The following is a 13162-nucleotide window of genomic DNA, read 5'->3' on the forward strand; positions in this document are numbered from 1 at the left end:
TTAAAAAGCTTATCCACCATGATCAAGTAGGATTCATCCCAGGGATGCAAGGCTGGTTCAACATATGCAAGTCTATAAATGTAATTCACCACATAAACAGAACCAAAGACAAAAACCACATGATTATCTCAATTGATGCAGAGAAGGCCTTCAACAAAATTCAACAGCCCTTTATGCTAAAAACCTTAAATAAACTAGGTATTGATGGAATGTATCTCAAAATAATAAAAGCTATTTACGACAAACCAACAGCCAACATCATACTGAATGGGCAAAAACTGGAAGCATTCCCTTTGAAATCTGGCACTAGACAAGGATGCCCTCTCTCACCACTCCTATTCAACATAATACTGGAAGTTCTAGCCAGAGCAATCAGGCAAGAAAAAGAAATAAAGGGTATTCAATTAGGAAAGGAGGAAGTCAAATTGTCTCTATTTGCAGATGACATGATTGTATATCTACAAGACCCCATTGTCTCAGCCCAAAATCTCCTGAAACTGATAAGCAACTTCAGCAAAGTCTCAGGATACAAAATCAATGTGTGAAAATCACAAGCATTCCTATACACCAATAACAGACTTAAAGAGAGCCAAATCAAGAACGAACTGCCATTCACAATTGTTACAAAGAGAATAAAATACTGAGGAATACAACTAACAAGGAATGTAAAGGACCTCTTCAAGGAGAACTACAAACCGCTGCTCAACGAAATAAGAGAGGACAGAAACAGATGGAGAAACATTCCATGTTCATGGTTAGGAAGAATCAATATCGTGAAAATGGCCATACTGCCCAAAGTAATTTACAGATTCAACACTACCCATCAAGCTACCAATGACCTTCTTCACAGAACTGGAAAAAAACCACCTTAAACTTCATATGGAACCAAAAGAGAGCCTGCATAGCCAAGTCAATTCTAAGCAAAAGAACACAGCAGGAGGCATCACACTACCAGACATCAAACTATACTACAAGGCTACAGTAATCAAAACAGCATGGTACTGGTACCAAAACAGAGATATAGACCAATGGAATAGAACAGAGACCTCGGAGGCAACACAACATATCTACAACCATCCGATCTTTTTTTTGGGGGGGAATACAAGGAGGTGCGTTTACTACACATTAACATTCAGCGAAGCTCCCACAATCTTTAAATACACAGCCATTAGAAGGACGATCTTGAGCAGGAAGGGTTTTTACTCGTTGTGTGTAGCGTAACTGTCGTAGCTCTCTCTGTAGGACCCACTCGAGCTCTGGTCACTGTAGCCACTGCTCTGACTCCGGCTGCTATAGTAGTCTCTGGAGCCTCTGTAGCCCCCACTCCTGGACTCAAAACAGTTGCCCCCATAGCCTCGGTCTCCTCATCCTCTAGAGAACCCATGGCCCTGTCCTCAGCCCCCATGGAAGAATCCCAGGCCCCCAGCAGAGCCACTGCGGTACCCCCGGGATTGGCTGTCTGGAGACTTGCCTGCCTGGTCTACTCGGATCTGCCGCCCATCTACAGACTTCCCGTTCATGGCCATCATGGCATCCTTGGCGTCATTGATGTTATCAAAGGTGACAAACCCAAATCCCCAAGATCTCTGGGTCTCCCTGTCTTTCACAACCACCACTTCAGAGATCTGTCCATATTTTAAGAAATGTTGCTCCAGCAACTGCTCATTGGTGTCAAAACTCAGCCCTCCAATGAAAAGCTTGCCTTCATCTGATGCCATGATGGCCACTGAGTCCGGCAGGTCCCTGACGCAAGTGGGAACACGGCATGCCACAACGACCTGGGCCTCATGACACGCGAGTCAACCATCCGATCTTTGACAAACCTGAAAAAAACAAGCAATGGGGAAAGGATTCCCTGTTTAATAAGTAGTGTTGGGAAAACTGGCTAGCCATATGCAGAAGCAGAAACTGGACCCCTTCCTGACACCTTACACTAAAATTAACTCCAGATGGATTAAAGACTTAAACATAAGACCTAACACCATAAAAACCCTAGAAGAAAATCTAGGCAAAACCATTCAGGATATAGGCGTAGGCAAGGACTTTATGACCAAAACACCAAAAGCATTGGCAACAAAAGCCAAAATAGACAAATGGGACCTAATCAAACGCCACAGCTTCTGCAAAGCAAAAGAAACAGTCATTAGAGTGAATCGGCAACCAACAGAATGGGAAAAAATTTTTGCAGCTTACCCATCTGACAAAGGGCTGATATCCAGAATTTACAATGAACTAAAACAGATTTACAAGAAAAAAACAAACAAGCCCATTCAAAAGTGGGTGAAGGATATGAACAGATACTTTACAAAAGAAGACATACATGAGGCAAACAAACATATGAAAAAATGCTCATCATCACTGGTATTAGAGAAATGCAAATCAAAACTACATTGAGATACCATCTCACGCCAGTTAGAATGGCGATCATTAAAAAGTCTGGAGACAACAGATGCTGGAGAGGATGTGGAGAAATAGGAACACTTTTACACTGTTGGTGGGAGTGTAAATTAGTTCAACCACTGTGGAAGACAGTGTGGTGATTCCTCAAGGACCTAGAAATAGAAATTCCATTTGACCCAGCAATCCCATTACTGGGCATATATCCAAAGGATTATAAATCAGTCTACTATAAGGACACATGCACACGAATGTTCATTGCAGCACAGTTTATGATAGCAAAAACCTGGAACCAACCCAAATGCCCATCGATGATAGACTGGACAGGGAAAATGTGGCACATATACACCATGGAATATTATGCAGCCATCAAAAACAATGAGTTCGCATCCTTTGAAGGGACATGGATGAACCTGGAAACCATCATTCTCAGCAAACTGACACAAGAAGACAAAATCAAACACCGCATGTTCTCACTCATAGGTGGGTGTTGATCAATGAGAACACATGGACACAGGGAGGGGAGCACTATACACTGGGGTCTGTTGAGGGGAAATAGAGGAGGGACAGTGAGGGGTGGGAAGTTGGGGAGAGATAGCATGGGGAGAAACACCACATATAGGTGAAGGGGAGGAAGGCAGCAAATCACACTGCCATGTATGCACCTATGCAACAATCTTGCATGTTCTTCACATGTACCCCAAAACCTAAAATGCAATACAAAAAAAAAAAAAAGAAAGAAAAAAGTCTTTAATCCATCCGGAGTTAATTTTAGTGTAAGATTTCAGGAAGGGGTCCAGTTTCTGCTTTCTGCACATGGCTAGCCAGTTTTCCCAACATCATTCATTAAACAGGGAATCCTTTCCCCATTGCTTGTTTTTGTGAGGTTTGTCAAAGATCAGATGGTTGTAGGTGTGTTGTGTTGCCTCCAAGGCCTCTGTTCTGTTCCATTGGTCTATATCTCTGTTTGGTACTAGTACCATGCTGTTTTGATTACTGTAGCCTTGTAGTATAGTTTGAAGTCAGGTAGCATGATGCCTCCAGCTTTCTTCTTTTTGCTTAGAATTGTCTTGGCTATGCAGGCTCTCTTTTGGTTCCATATGAAGTTTAAGGTGGATTTTTCCAGTTCTGTGAAGAGGGTCATATGTAGCTTGATGGGGATATTGTTGAATCTATAAATTACTCTGGGAAGTATGGCCATTTTGACAATATTGATTCTTCCTAACCATAAGCATAGAGTGTTTTACCATCTGTTTGTGTCCTCTCTTATTCCCTTGAGCAGTGGTTTGTAGTTCTCCCTGAAGAGGTCCTTGACATCTTTTGTTAGTTGTATTCCTCAGTATTTTATTCTCTTTGTAGCGATTGTGAATGGCAGTTCATTCTTGATTTGGCTCTCTTTAAGTCTGTTATTGGTGTATAGGAATGCTTGTGATTTTCACACATTGATTTTGTATCCTGAGACTTTGCTGAAGTTGCTTATCATCATCAGTTTCAGGAGATTTTGGGCTGAGACAACGGGGTCTTCTAAATATATGATCATGTTGTCTGCAAATAGAGACAGTTTGAATTCCTCCTTTCCTAATTGAATACTCTTTTATTTCTTTTTCTTGCCTGATTGCTCTGGCTAGAACTTCCAATACTACATTGAAGAGGAGTAGTGAGAGAGGGCATCCTTGTCTAGTGCCAGATTTCAAAGGGAATGCTTCCACTTTTTGCCCATTCAGTATGATATTGGCTGTCGGTTTGTTGTAAATAGCTTTTATTATTTTGAGATACATTCCATCAATACCTAGTTCATGGAGAGTTTTTAGCATAAAGAGCGGTTGAATTTTGTCAAAGGCCTTCTCTGCATCTATTGAGATAATCATGTGGTTTTTGTCTTTGGTTCTGTTTATGTGGTGAATTACATTTATAGACTTGCACGTGTTGAACAGCCTTGCATCCCCGCGATGAAACGTATTTGATCGTGATGGATAAGCTTTTGATGTGCTGTTGCAATCGGCTTGCCAGTATTTTATTGAAGATTTTTACATCTATGTTCATCATGGATATTGTCCTGAAGTCTTGTTTTTTTGTTGAGCCTCTGCCAGGTTTTGGTATCAGGTTGATGTTGGTCTCATAAAACGATTTGGGAAGGATTCTCTCTTTTTGAATTGTTTGGAATAGTTTCAGAAAGAGTGGTACTAGCTCCTCTTTGCATGGCTGGTAGAATTCGGTTGTGAACTCATCTGGACCTGGGCTTTTTTTGATTGGTAGGCTATTAATTGCTGCCTCAGCTTCAGCCCTTGTTATTGGTCTATTTAGGGTTTCAACTTCTTCCTGGTTTAGGCTTGGGAGTGTGCAAGTGTCCAGGAATTCATCCATTTCTTCCAGGTTTGCTGGTTTATGTGCATAGAGTTTTTTGTAGTAATCTCTGATAGTAGTTTGTATTTCTGTGAAATCAGTGGTGATATCCTCTTTACTGTTTTTTATTACATCTATTTGATTCTTCTCTCTTTTCTTTTTTGTTAATCTGGCTAGCAGTCTATGTTGTTGACCTTTCAAAAAAAAATCTCCTGGATTTATTGATTTTTTTAATGGTTTTTTTTATCACTCTATCTCCTTCAGTTCTGCTCTGACCTTAGTTATTTCTTGTCTTCTGCTAGCTCTTGAGTTTTTTTTTATCTTACTCCTCTAGCTCTTTCAATTTTGATGATAGGGTGTCGATTTTAGATCTTTCGTTGTTTCTCATGTGGGCATTAATTGCTATAAATTTTCCTCTAGAGACTGCTTTAAATGTTTCCCAGAGATTCTGGTTTGTTGTGTGTTCATTCTTATTGGTTTTGAAAAACATCTCTATTTCTGCCTTCATTTCATCATTTATCCAGTCAACATTCAAGAGCCAGTTGTTCAGTTTCTATGAAGCTGTGCGGTTCTGAGTTAGTTTCTTAATCCTGGGTTCTAATTTGATTGCACTGTGGTCTGAGAGACTGTTTGTTATTATTTCCATTCTTTTGCATTTGCTGAGGAGTGATTTACTTCCAATTTTGTGGTCAATTTTAGAGTAGGTGTGATGTGGTGCTGAGAAGAATGTATATTCTGTGGATTTGGGGTGGAGAGTTCTGTAGTTGTCTATTAGGTTTGCTTGGTTCAGATCTGAGTTCAAGTCCTGGATAGTCTTGTTAATTTTCTGCATCATTGATCTGTCTAATATTGACAGTGGAGTGTTAAAGTCTCCCATTATTACTGTGTGGGAGTCTAAGCCTCTTTGTAGGTCATTAAGAAGTTTCTTTATGTATCTGGGTGCTCCTGTATTAGGTGCATATATATTTAGGATCATTAGCTCTTCTTGTTGCATTGATCCTTTTACCATTATGTAATGCCCTTCTTTGTCTCTTTTGATGTTTGTTCGTTTAAAGTCTATTTTATCAGAGACTAGGATTACATCTCCTGCTTTTTTTTTTTTTTTTTTTTTTTGCTCTCCATTTGCTTGCTAAATCTTCCTCCATCCCTTTATTTTGAGCCTATGTGTGTCCTTGTATATGAGATGGGTTTCCTGGATACAAAACCCACACTGATGGGTTTTGACTTTTGTCCAATTTGCCAGTCTGTGTCTTTTGATTGGGGCATTTAGCCTTTTTACATTTAAGGTTAATATTGTTAAGTGTGAATTTGATCCTGCCATTTTGATGCTAGCTGGTTGTTTTGCCCATTAGTTGACACAGTTTCTTCATTGTATCGATGGTCTTTACCATTTGGTATGTTTTTGGAGTGGCTGGTACTGGTTATTCCTTTCCATGTTTAGTGCTTCTTTCAGGAGCTCTTGTAAGGCAGGCCTGGTGGTGATGAAATCTCTCAGCAATTGCTTGTCTGTAAAGGATTTTATTTCTCCTTCACTTATGAAGCTTAGTTTGGCTGGATATGAAATTCTAGGTTGAAAATTCTTTTCTTTAAGGATGTCAAATATTGGCCCCCACTCTCTTCTGGCTTGTAGGGTTTCTGCCGAGAGATCCATTGTGAGTCTGATGGGCTTCCCTTTGTGGGTAACCCGATCTTTCTCTCTGGCTGCTGTTAGCATTTTTTCCTTCATTTCAACCCTGATGAATCTGATGATTATATGCCTTGGGGTTGCTCTTCTTGAGGAATTTCTTTGTGGTGTTCTCTGTATTTCCTGGTCTTGAATATTGGCCTGCCTTGCTAGGTTGGGGAAGTTCTCCTGGATAGTATTGTGAAGAGTGTTTTCCACCTTGGATTCATTCTCTCTGTCACATTCAGGTACACTTATCAAACATAGATTAGGCCTTTTCATATAATCCCATATTTCTTGAGGTTTTGTTCTTTTTTTCTCTAATCTTGCCTTCTCATTTTATTTCATTGAGCTGATCTCCAATCTCTGATATCCTTTCTTCTGCTTGGTTGATTCAGCTATTGAAACTTGTGTATATTTCGTGAAGTTCTCATGTTGTTTTTCAGCTCCATCAAGTCATTTATATTCTTCTCTAAGCTGTTTATTCTCATTAGCATTTGGTCAAACTTTTTTTCAAGGTTCTTAATTTCTTTGCATTTGGTTAGAACATGTTATTTTAGATCAGAGAAGTTTGTTATTACCCACCTTCTGAAGCCTGTTTCTGCCCATTCATCAGACTCATTCTCCAGCCAGCTTTGTTCCCTTGCTGGTGAGTAGTCATGATCCCTTGGAGGAGGAGAGGCGTTCTAGTTTTTGGTGTTTTTAACATTTGTGCACTGGTTTCTTCCCATCTTTGTGGATTTATGTAACTGTAGTCTTTGTAGTTGGTGACCTTCAGATGGCATCTCTGAATGGACGTCCTTTTTGTTGATGAATTATTTCTTTCTGATTTTTAGTTTTCCTTCTAACAGTCAGGCCCCTCTGTTGTAGGACTGCTGGAGGTCCATTCCAGACCCTGCTTGCCTGGGGATCACCTGAGTCAGGTGCAGAACAGTAAGAGTTTCTGCCAGTTTCTTCTTCTGTTATCTTCATCCCAGAAGGATACCCGCCAGATGTCAGCCTGAGCTCTACTTTATGATGTGTCTCTTTGGATATATGGGGGTCAGGGAGCTGATTGAGGATATCAAGTGCTGAGCTGTGAGCTCCATTGTTTCACTCAGAGCTGCTGGGCAGGTACATTTAAGTCTACTGCAGTGGAACTCATAACTGCCTTTTTATCCCAGATGCTCTGTCCTAGGAAGGTATGGCTTTATTTATAAGTTCCTGATGTGCTGCTGCCTTTTTTCAGAGATGCCCTGCCCAGTGAGGAGGTGGCCTAGTCACAGTCTGCCAGCAGAGGTGTTGCTGAGCTGCCGTGGGCTCTGCCCAGCTGCTCTGTGAACTTCCTTGTGGTTTTGTTTATGATAGAGGTATAGTTAGAACTGCCTCAGTAATGGCAGTCTGCCTCTGTAATGGCGGATTGCCTTGGTAATGGCAGACTGCCTCAGTAATGGCAGACTGCCTCTGTAATGGCGGATTGCCTTGGTAATGGCAGACTGCCTCAGTAATGGCAGACTGCCTCAGTAGTGGTAGACTGCCTCAGTAATAGCGGATTCGCTTCCCCCCACAGAGCTGGACCATCCTGGGTCCAGCTGCACTTGCTGTGAAACTCTCAATCCAGAGTGTTTCACATTGCTGGTCTTTGTGGAGGCAGAACCTGCTGAGGCAGATCACCTGGCTCCCTGTTTCAGCTCCCTTTTTTTCAGTTGGATGGGCAGCTCTATCTCCCAGGCATTCCAGGAGCCAGTTGAAACGGCCACCCAGATTTGTGTGAGTTTTTGTGTGGAGACCCACTGCACTGGCTGAAACAGCTGTGCTGGAAACTCATGGTACTTTTCAGGCCAGGTATCTCCTGGTCTGTGGGCAGTAATAACTCATTTGGAAATGTGGTGATCACTCACCCTCTGCATTGTTCTCACTGAGAACTGCACTCCAGAGCTGTTCCTATTTGGCCATCTTGGATCTGCCTCTTCAATAATCATCCATTTTTAAGATGACTCATTTACCCTCCTTAGTAAACAAATTAACTGGTATTGTACCAACAGGAAGTATGAATCAGATGATTAAATCCATTACTTTTTTGGGGGGTTTGTTTTCTTGTTTGCTTTTTTCAGACAGAATCAGCACTCTGTCGTCCAGGCTGAAGTGCAGTGATGCGATCTCGACTTGCTGCAACCTCCACTTCCCAGGCTCAAGTCCCTGGTTCCAATTTCTCTGCAGTACTTGTGACATTGAAGTCATTCATTTTAATTATCTATATGCTAATCATCACCCAGTACACTGTTGCTATTATTACTTCAAACAGTTATCTTTTAGATCAATTAAGAATAAGAATGCAAATCACTTTATTTTACCTTTGTTTATTCCTTTACCAACACCCTTCCATTCTTTATATAGATCCAAGTTTCTTGCCTTTATCATTTCCCTTCTGCCTGAAAACTTCTTGTAACATTTCTTGCAAGGACTATCTGGTGGTAAAACTTTTTTTTCAGCTTTTATTGGTCTAAGAAAGTATTTATCCTTCATTTTAGAAGAATAATTTTGCTGAATATAAAATTCTAGAAGCAGTGTGAAGAAGAATAGGCAAGAACGACCAGTGGACCGACCAAAGCCCGCTGCCACCTGCCCCAGTACCTATGTCCCACCACCATGGCCGCCACCATGCCCAAGAGAAAGTTTAAGAAGATGCTAGAGATAAAGCCCAGGTGAAGGACAAACTACAGAGAAGATCCGTGAGGCTGTCTGCTAAACCTGCTCCTCCAAAGCCAGAGCCCAAGCCTAAAAAGGCCCCTGCAAAGAAAGGAGAGAAGGTACCGAGAAGGAAAAAGGAAGCCCAGTGCAGGGGTTCACATCCGTAATCCCAGCACTTTGGGAGGCCGAGGCCTGTGGATCACTTAAGGTCAGGAGTTCAAGACCATCCCAGCCAACATGGTGAAACTCTGTCTCTGCTGAAAATACAAAAATTAGCCAGACATGGTGGCACATGCCTGTAATCTCAGCTGCTAGGGAGGCTAAGACAGGAGAATCACCTGAACCTGAGAGGTAAATGTTGCAGTTAACCAAGATCACACCACTGCACTCCAGCTTGGGTGACAAAGCCAGACTCTTGTCTCAAAAAAAAAGGTGGTAGGGGGTAGATGATGCTGGCAAAGAGAGGAATAACCCTACAGAAAATGGACATGCCAAAACAGACCAGGCACAGAAAGATGAAGGTGCTAGTGATGTCAAGTGAAGTGTCTGCATTTTTGATAACTGTGTACTTCTGATGACTGTATGGTTTGAAATACTATTTTTATCAAGTTTTCTAAAAATGCAGAATTTTGTTTTACTATCTTTTTAAGCTAAGTTGTTAGCATGCAGAACACTTTGTTGTTTTGGGGGGAAGGGGCATATGTCACTAATAGAATGTCTCCAAAGCTGGATTGATGTGGGCAAAGCACCTTTCCCTTCTAGTTTTGAAAGACTTCCTCTTGGCTCCCAGTAGGAAGGATTCCCTGACTTTGACACACATGGCCACCTTGGCACAAAAGCCCTGTGGTATGGAAAAACAAATTTGTTTTTATGTCTTCTTCTCCCTTTCCACCTTTCAGCATAGACTTAACTCCCTTAAACCCAGACATCTGTTGGGACCTGACCCCCAACAATTGGTTGCCAGTGTTTCAGGCAACCTGGACTTTTCAGTGATGCTGCTGAGATGGCACCCCTCAAAAGAGCAGTGGTTCCATTTCTACATTGTGGATCTTCAGATCACTTCTGCTATTTTCATTTCACTTCTTGAAAGCCCAGGTTGGCTCATGAAAAGTTGTTAAACAACATGCTATATGTGAAATGTCAACCCTCACTCTTCCCTGTTCAGAACATCAGATGAAGACTTCATTAGGTTTTATAGTGGCTTTTTGATTTTCGGTAGTCCATTGAAGAAGGCAGTTTGAAATCTGTATATTTTTAATGATTGTCTGGCCATGTCCTGCCTGAAATACCATGACTGTTTGTGGACAGTATCTTTAATAAAGCTGGATACAGTCTGGCTTGGAAAAAAATAAAAATAAAATTCTAGATTGGTGAGTTTTTTCAAACAACACTTCAAATATTTCATTCCATTCTCTTCTTGCTTACATTTCTAATTAGAAGTTTGGTGTAATTCTTATCCTTGTTTTTCTATGCTACATGGTCCTCTACTCTTACCTATCAGCTTCTTGGAGACTTTCTCTTCATCTTTGGTTATCTGCAATATAAATATGATATGCCTAGGTAAGTGGTTTTTGGTCATTTAATCTGTTTGCTGTTCCCTGAACTTCCCAGTTCTGTGGTTTGGAGTCTGTCACTTATTTTGGAAAGTTCTCAGCTATTATTACTTCAAACATTTTTCTGTTCTGTTCTCTTTATTCTTCTGATATTCAAATTACACATATATTACACCTTATGAAATTGTCCCTCAGTTCTTACTGTTCTGTTCTGTTGTTTGTTGTTTTTTAGTTTTATTTTTCCCTCTTTGCATCTCAGTTTGGGAAGTGCCTATGGACAAACCTTAGGCTCACTGATTGTTTTTGGCTGTATCCAGTCTGCTCATGAGCCCATCAAAGGCATTCTTCATTCTGTTACAGTTGTTTTTATTTCTGGTATTTCCTTTTGATTCTTTCTCAGAGCCTCCAACTCTACTTATATTACTCACCTGTTTTTGCATGTTGTCTAGAGCCCTTAGCTCATTTTATATCAGATCCCTTAGCTCATTAATTATAATTATTTTAAATTTCCTACCTGATAATTCCAAAATGTGTATCATAGTTGAATCAGCTTCTGGTGGTAGTATTTTATCTTTAGAAGCTTTTCTTGCTTTTTAGTATGCCTTATAATTTTATGTCAAAGGCCAGATGTGTTGTATTAGGTAATAAGAACTGAGCTAAATGAGTCTTTAGTGTGACGATTTGTGGTCATCTGGGTCAGAGTTAGGCTATCTTTAATGTTTGCTGCAGCTATGCTAGAGGCTTCAAATTTCCCCAAGTGTTCTTGTTGGTGTCTCCCCTCTTGATTTTAGGCTTCCCTAAGTATTCCTCCTTAGATAGAGTATACACCTTGCAGTTTTTTGGCTGTAATCTGCTGTTATTATATTGAAACTCTGTTGGTGTGGTGGTAAGATGAATGAAAGAAGGAGTGTTCTATAGTATGATTAAATCCCAATATTTTAGTGGACCTGTGACTCAGTGCTGAGACCTTCACAAGTGTTCCATCACAGTATAGCTTTTTTTCTCCCTGCTTTCCTTGGCTGTGTCATTTGTAGTCTATTTTCTTGAATCCCTGACAACAGTTGTCTGTTTTACCCATTGGTTGAGACAGAAAGGCTAGGGAGGGTTGAAGATAAAGGAATCTGTCTCTTCTGGGTGCAACAATGCCATGGCAAAATTTTTATCTCTGGAGAGTAGGTATGTGTTATGAAGACTATGGGTATATTTCACCATGATTACTCTTTCCTTGCCAGAGTTACAAAGAGATTTTTCTGATATTCATCATGAGAACCTGGTAAGGTTATTGGAGCTAAAACCCATAGAATTTTGGAAGTCACCCTAAGACTGCACTCCCTAGGAATTAAATCACCCCCATGCTAATCCACACTCAACCTCCAACAATTTTCCAACATAACACCAAAGCTTTATAGTTCATAACTCCAGAAGTTTCCATTTTAGGTAGGTAGCTGTTAGCTGTGACTCTCTGTAGGGGCTTGTTTCCCCAGATTTCAGGGTAGTGATTTGTCCTGCAACCTCATTCCGCAATAAGTCCAAGAAAAGTCATTTGTTTTCAATTTGACTAGATCTTTATGGTTGCAAAGTGGGAGTGACAACTTTCAAGTTTTTCAGATAAAGAAGCTGAAACCAATAGTCCTTTGAGCATTAACCTAATCACAATGTTACATAAAGAAAGGCTTTTGATTAAAAAGAAAAAATAAATGTATAAGGCATTTTGAAACCAAAGATCATCCAAGCCACTGAAGCATCTTCCTCAGAATTTCTGTTGGAAAACAGGACTAGGAACATGACAACCCAGGAAGTTGGGTGTGGCATTTCTGCCCAGAACATCCACAACCTTCCTATAGAGGAGCCTGATTTCATTCTTAGCTCACTCTACCATGAAGACAATTTTTTAACTATAATGATTACATTTGAAGAGATCTGGTTCCAGGCACAATGAGATATGGCCCCTGACACATCGAAATAATAAGCCATCACCGTGTTCCCCTTTATTTCAAAGATGGAATTTTTACAATAAGTGATAGCCATAATCTAGGAAGTATCAGTGTTGCAAACATTCTTGAATTTAAAAATTAAGACCAGGCACAGTGGCTCACACCTGTAATCCCAACACTTCAGGAGGCTGAGGCAGGAGGATGACTGAGGCCTTGAGTTCAAGACCAGCCTGGGAAACATAGTGAGGCCCCATCTATACAAATAAAACGTTTTAATTCACTGGGCATTGTGGTGTGCACCTGTACTTCTAGCTACTCAGAAGTCTGAGGCAGGAGGATAACTTGGGCCTCAGAGTTTGAGGCTGCAATAAGCTATGATTTTGCCACCGAACTCTGGACTGAGTGACAAAGCAATACCCTGTATCTAAAATATAATAACAATTTTTAAAAATTGAATGTCTTCACTCAGTTTCATGCAGTCTCAGTACTAATAAAGAATATGTTCACTTCCTTGTCCATGGTTACATTTTTCAAATGTGTAAATGATCCTATCACCCAAACTTATGTTAAAAGTGTCTTACTCAAATATTAAACAAGACTAG

General features: G+C 40.5%; 1 pseudogene; it reads right to left on the bottom strand.

The window, feature by feature from the left end:
* Positions 1-1119: 1119 nt before the first annotated feature.
* On the bottom strand, positions 1120-1718 carry LOC105728218 (cold-inducible RNA-binding protein-like; annotated as a pseudogene).
* Positions 1719-13162: the final 11444 nt, after the last annotated feature.

The sequence above is a fragment of the Aotus nancymaae genome, unplaced genomic scaffold (genome assembly GCF_030222135.1).
Source record: "Aotus nancymaae isolate 86718 unplaced genomic scaffold, 86718_ANA_hifiasm-v0.15.2.pri h1tg000010l, whole genome shotgun sequence".
Taxonomy (NCBI): Eukaryota; Metazoa; Chordata; class Mammalia; order Primates; family Aotidae; genus Aotus; species Aotus nancymaae.